At 37.4% G+C, this 6943-nt stretch overlaps 1 long non-coding RNA gene across 1 annotated transcript; it reads left to right on the plus strand.

Annotated features, from left to right (window-relative positions):
* The first annotated feature begins 470 nt into the window (after positions 1 to 470).
* LOC113477187 lies at positions 471 to 6391 on the plus strand. Its single transcript, XR_003397854.1, has 3 exons — positions 471 to 560; positions 3492 to 3588; positions 5925 to 6391. It is a non-coding gene; the product is annotated as an uncharacterized LOC113477187 (long non-coding RNA).
* Positions 6392 to 6943: the final 552 nt, after the last annotated feature.

Raw genomic sequence — 6943 nt, forward strand, 5'->3', positions numbered from 1 at the left:
GCACCTAACATCCTGTCTTGCATATTAAAGCTGCTTTAGCCAATATCTAAATGCTGAAGTAATGCCTGCCTAAAAATATTTTTGAATTATTTGCATAATATAATCCCACTACTTTAAAGCTTTCCTTTAGGGCATAACTTTACAATCTGTCCTCTGCTGATGAATTCACAACTACCTTAATCAATAATAATAAAAAAAAATTGCTATTAATTGAAACAAGAAGCCCTGTAAAATGACTAAATGGACGTTAAGAAAAATCAGATACTAAAATAATCACAGTTTTCATAATACTTTCAAATAAATGTTATGAAGACTAAAGCTTTTCAGTTTGAAATTGCTTTAGATAATATACAGACTTTTTATGGATTGGAATTTTGCTTGTAGGGATTGATATAAATAGACTAAATAACATAAGAAGATTTAATAACAGCTGAAAGTGGACAGCAAGCAAAGAAAACTCTCTTCCATCTCTCAAATGGATCTCAGCACTGGAACTTAGTAATGTAGCACCTCTCTGGACAACACTGAAATTCTATCCAAGTTGTTTTGTCTTCCCATGGGTGAGTTTTTAGAGACGATGTACTGTTAGATGTGTAAACGCTGCTGGGTGTGTTCCTAGCACTGGACATTTGTAGTCATTACTGATAAATTGTTAGAAGGTCCCTGGTATGGTCTTGTTCAGTGACTGTTGTCTAAAGAACACTGATTGAGTGGTACAGGTGTTGTTGTAAAGGCTACCTGAAGCTACTAAGAAGCGTGTGCAGAATTTGCAGGTGTGTCCTTATGACTACACTAGGTTGACAAACTACAGTCACTTCACTATAATCTTCTCCTCCTTCCTCAAGCTATTAAAGCTCAGGGTTGTATCTTGTATGAGATTTTAGAAGAGTTTTCTTTTGGATTATGAATGTATTTTTTGAAGGGACTTTAAAAGCCCTTGTAGTATGTGCCAAAACCAAACTGATTGATATACCTACAATGTAAATTTAAAAGACGTTGCAGTTGTACACACAGATGTAATGAAAGGCATGAAATCATCTTTGCCACAAATAAAAATATATGTAGCTCTATGAAAGTCAACACTTTCATAATCATCTACACCCAGGACTAAACTAGCTTACTTAGAGTCTAGAAGGCATGTGCATCTTAGAGTGCAGATGTTTGGAAAAGGCTAGATGAGACAGGTGGATTTCATGCTCTTGCCCACTGGCCTCTGGAGGTTTCTGGACTACTTCTAAAGTGCCTATAAAAGGTTACTAAAAACCAGACCTGTTTTCAACATATTTAGGTATCCTCCCCTTTGCTGAAAAACTTGAAAATTTTGAATGGAGGGCAACAAGATATACCAATTAGATTAACATTAAGCATCTTCAAACTCAGGCTGAGTTTTAAGAAAGATATATATTACAGGTGCTCAGATGTTATGAAGGCCTTACAAAATTCTGGCCTAAGTATCTGTACAGCCTCATTTGTCACTAAATAAACAAATCTGGAACTATTATTTAGAATACTGTAGTGTATACAAGCTCTGTGATGGATAGAAGTCCTATTGTTCTATGCTCTTTGTCCAAGCATAACATAATTTTGGTTTATAATTACCATCCCAACAGAAGTAGACAGTAGAAGAATGGTAATGTTCTCACAAAAACTTTACAACAGTGAGAATCACAGATGGATGACCTCACAAATTGATTTTATTGTGGTTTTGATTGCCAAAGGTAATAAATGAGTAACTTAGCCAGGTTGTATCGATAAATTTGAAGCGAAATGGCTACAACTGGACATGATATAAACAAATGTGCTCAGAGTGGAAAGATTTATACCTTTTTTGACATAAAACCTGCCATATCTTTCTAGATATGTTGAAGTCTTCAGTGTTTAATTTGGAAAACCTCTTTTACAGGCAAGAGAAAAGAATGAAATTCTATATCATAAGCCTTTAATGATGAAAAGTGCAAGCAATAGATGTAGTTTCTTATTTAAAAAACCCTAGAAGGTATTTTAGAAATAACTTGGAAATATAGTAAGAGCATCATCCATCATCCACCTGAAACTCAAAGGAAAAGCCTCTCTTCCACCTTTGTTATTTAATGTTAACATATTCATAGTGCATCTCCTAGATTTTTGTGTGTGTGTGTGTGTTTAAGATGTACAACAGTGAAGTCATAGCTTTCTGTAAAGATCAGGAAGGAAAACTGAACTAATATTTGCATTTCTGCTTACTGATCTTGTTTGTCCATAAGCTCAAAAAATATCTGTTCATGTTTACATGACATTTTCTAGGGAGAACTATGCTAAGTGATGAAGGATGAGACAATATGTGTGTATTTAAAGGGATAAAATGAAAGAATTACAAGGAAGATTTCTAGCCAGTAATTGGAAACAAAAGGAGAAACCATCAGCACTGAAATTAATAACTGTCCTGCCATTGGCTTTATGGAGCCTAGTATGTGGACCAGAGTAAGAAAAACAATTACGCAAATCATAATGGATTCAGGGATATGTCTGGAAAATAAAGAGATGATACTCCAACTCCGTTTCCAGTCTCTGTAGCTCCATGTTTTATCTGACTGATCAGCAGTAAATTAGAAGATCATTAGATTCCATAGTTAACATTTCATTGTGATGGATAAATTAACTGCATCCAAGGCAGGGGCAGAGGAGTGGTCTCAATAGAAGAAAAAACCCTGCCCTGATACTCCATTTTTTCCTTATAATGGACTCAGCATGCAAGGAGCTGAATGAGTTCACCGGATACTGAGGTCAATGAACTAAATTCTCTGCTCTTATACAATGCCACTATAATGTAACTGTGCTGAAGCCAGTTGAGTCAGACCAGTGAAAAACTGGTCTAAATGAGAATGAATCTATCTCAATAAGGAGTCAAGATGCTCAGCAACTCAAGAAAATGCCATACCTTTTATAGCATAACTTCTTGGCAGAATATCAGATGGGACAATAAGATTAAGGGAAGTCCCACTTCCTTTCTGGTTTAAATGTGCTCTCTCACTTAACACAGAATATTGTTTTTCCCATACATATAAGCAGCAATGGTTCAAATCAAACATAGCACTTCAAGCAACAAGTGCTCCACACCTAGAAAAAATCCAATTACATCAATTCTTTGCTGGGTGCCACTGAATGGCAGGATAGCCTCATAGGCATAAATTTCTTCAGGATCAATCCTGAAAACCTTTGTAGTGCTCAGATGGACAAGCTCTCTCAGTGATACTTTATCTGTCTGTAGAGAGCTTTACTGATGGGTATGGACATACCTGAGAGCATGGCTGCTTGCTTTCTGACTCCTGGGCCCTGAACTTTTAATCACTCTCTCCAGTTCGCCTCTCTTCACTTTTGAGTTTTATCGATTTTAAGAATTCAGTTTCCTTCATCCTCATTTCTCCTTTCTAAGCATTGTTCATGATATTTCCACTTCCTCTATTGTTCTGATACAGACAATTCTTCTCTCAGCTCTTCTCATTTGCTCCCAGGGCAAGAGTTTGGAGAAGCAGCATCAGCATCTGGCTCTTCCCAACATCCAAGATTCAGGTGGCCTTGAAAAAGATAGAGTAGTAACTAGTAACTTCAGTGAGTAAGCTGTGGGTATAACATCTCATAGTTTAGGGGGAGGGGGCTGTAGGAGGTTTATTGCATAACTGTAGGTGATAAATGTTAAGAGGTTGGCTACCAAGGTGGCTTATTTAACATGTTGCTGTACTGCTTTCCCCTTCTGGGACTTTCACAGGGGACGAGGCATTGAGTTCTTACTGATCTTCAGGAAATTGGGCCTAACCCTGGACCTCTGAAAATGTCTGCTATTATTTAAGCAAGTCTTTAAATTCTTGTACCAGTTCTAACAAAACGTGTTACCTGGGATACAGTAGACAGTAACTATTCACCCCTCTAAGTGCCTGGTCCTTAATGGGAGATAGCTGTAGCAAAGTAGCATCTTCTTATTTCCTTTCTTCCTGCCTCTGTCACCTTCAAAATATTCTCTCCCACCACCCTTCATAAGCAGCTTTCACCTGATATGAATTTTATACCTGTGATGCTCTGTGTTTCCCAGTCCCTTTGTAGATTTTGTTAATACATCTGAAAATGCTTTAAGTCTGAATGTCACTATGTGCTTGTAGAACAACATAACAGAACCTACGCTGGTCAGGGCTGCAAGGTGCTACTGCTGTAGTTAATTAACTAGCTTGACTCTTTAGTAGTAAATTGGGTTTTGTACTAATACTGAGACATTCTCAGGATTGACATGTCTGAAGAAGTGGAAAATGCCTTTGATCTGGCCTTTGTAATCGAACTAGTGCAAAAGATCAATTTAAAAAATGTGTTACATAGTTTAAAATTCTAAAATAATAATTTTAAACCATGACTTCTAAAATGCAAAGATGTAAGGGGTACTTGTGCTTCTTAAAATCTTCAGGACATTTTTCAGGAAATGGTTCTCTAGCTTTGCTTCAAGTATTACTTACCCTTACACCTAGTATCTGGTAAATGAGCTTAGAAAAGTGTTTGTACCCTCAATAACTTATCAGAAAACATGTGTAAAAATACTCAATGACAATGTGCACAACTGTTCCTTACGAGCTTATGATGACAATGTGTATCAAACACTCAGCACATATCTAGGCAGCAGCTAAAGTTCAGCTACTCAACTTTAACCCCCAAGAGGAGGTCAACAGGAAAAAGGAATGCATGTTAAAGCTCACACCGATGTTAAGTGAGATTCCTTCAATGGGGCTTGAACTCCTACTCAAGATATCAGCAGCGCGGCTGAGTGCCTTGGAATGCAAATCGAGCTTGTTACTCAGCATTACAGGAGTCATAAAAGTTCTACATCAAAGATGCAGATACAGGCTGAATTTTATCCAAGGGATGTTTCACCACCTACCCAATGCCAGCTTCCAATTTGAGACAATGGCAGGGAATACTTTGAACTACTTCTCATGGTAGGGCATGTAAAATGCTGCTGATTAGACTCCCTCTATCTTCACAAATACTTTATCATTGTTTGTTCCACTAAATTAACACTAGAAATGCAAGATCTTGGAACAAAGGTTCAACAAAATGCTTTCAAAGATGAAAATCCTCACACCTTACAACCTTCATTTTTTATTGAATGATCTTTTATTATATCTTCATGTGCCAATAAAAAAAAAAATCTCACTTCTGAGTATTGCTAGACTAAATAATAACATAATGTAATGTACAGTTTTACTAGTCATGTGATGACTCCAAACTTTAGAGATTGATTTAAAATAGTTTAGATACACTACTTCACCTGTAAGCATGGCAAAAAACCCCAACCAACCAACCGACCCACCCAACCTCAGGGGACGTAAGAGAATGGCACAGGTTACAAAAATGCCCCAGTTTTTGTTGCTCATTCTTGAAAGTTCAAAGCACATGAAAAACCCCACAGGAATCACATTTTATTCATCTCTTAAATTAGGGGGAAGGATGTGCCAAGGAAGTGAAAAAAATTTAGATAAACTGAGGGGAAATGAAGTGGAGCAATAAAATTCAAAATAATGATAATTACATAAACTCAGGTGTTTTACTGTTAGTAGATCGAGCAATTGAATGAAAGGGAATTATATTCCCTATAACCATGCAGCAAAAGCACACAAAGGATAAAAAAAAGAGAATGGAACATTTTTTGTGGTACTGGCCACACAGGCTATAATTTATGAAACAAGACTCAGCAGTTTAGGCCTCTGTTTCATTCCTCTGATGAAGATGAAAGAAGAGATACATAAATCAGGCTTTTTTTCTCTTAACTTCTGGAGAGTTTTAAGATACTTCACCGCAGAATGGGGTACCAAAATGCAGGCAGACAGACAGACAAATGAGCAGGAAAGTTCATAAGGAGATCTGTACATTTGGTCTTGTACTTCAACCACCATTTTTTTTTACAGGTCCGCTTTGTATTGATTTTGCTGAGAGGACTTTACCCACTGTTTCCTTCCATGCCACTCTCTGTACTTCTCCTTTAAGATGTGAACTTGACCTTTCATGATGACCACCCTTTGGTGAAGGCTGTCCTGCCATCACCCACCAGTGAATGGCAGTGAGCATCACCACCCAGCTGGGACTAGTGGAGCAAATAAAGCCATAGAGAGTCTGAATGTGTGTCAAATCTGCTCTCACCCAAGGAAGATATTTTATACTGTGCAGTTGTTTCCTGGTGAATCTGTGTGCTCTGCTCCCTCTGCAATATTCATTAACACAAGTCACTTGTACAGTAAATATTTATTTAACTTTAAGATTTATATAGTGTCTTTCCCTACAGCATCTAGGTGGTATTTGCAGAAATTAAAAACATAAGTTATATGAAGCTTTCAATAATGTTTTGCATTAAATTGCTACTGTTGTCAGAAATAAATCAGCCATATTGTCATGAAATGAAATAAACCTAACAAACCCCAAACAAGCAGAAGTACAAAATCAATCAACCAAAAGCTAACCAAATAAATGTGGCTTGCATAAATACAAGCAAGAAAGATTGGCTATCAGCGGCATCTCTGAAATACCTAGACATGAATGAAAGAAGGCATCATTAATCTGCATTGATTGCACTTGTTTGCTGTGCCCTGCTTCCTATCTGACCTGAACACTAGCTGGAAGCCATATTGCTAACGTTATTTGTAGGCAGATGTATGTTTGCTGCAGAGATGGTGCTAAGGCGAGCAATCATGGTAACTGCTAAGTTTAGGAATGTGAAAGGGGAGCATTTTTCTCTGGCAGCAAAGGCAGTTTGAGGGGTTCCAGCCTCCTTGCTCATTTTCTCCTTTGTCTCCCTGTTCATCACTCCAGCAGTTGCTTAAGGGCAGCCATTAGTGCAATTTTGCTATATGGTCAATCGGTGAGTTCTTCTAGATTAAATACCTCCCAAAACAACATTAGCAAAGAAAATCAGAAAGAACAGCAAGCTCCT

Source organism: Athene cunicularia (genome assembly GCF_003259725.1).
Source record: "Athene cunicularia isolate RWA chromosome 2 unlocalized genomic scaffold, athCun1 chr2_part1, whole genome shotgun sequence".
In the NCBI taxonomy this organism is placed as follows: Eukaryota; Metazoa; Chordata; class Aves; order Strigiformes; family Strigidae; genus Athene; species Athene cunicularia.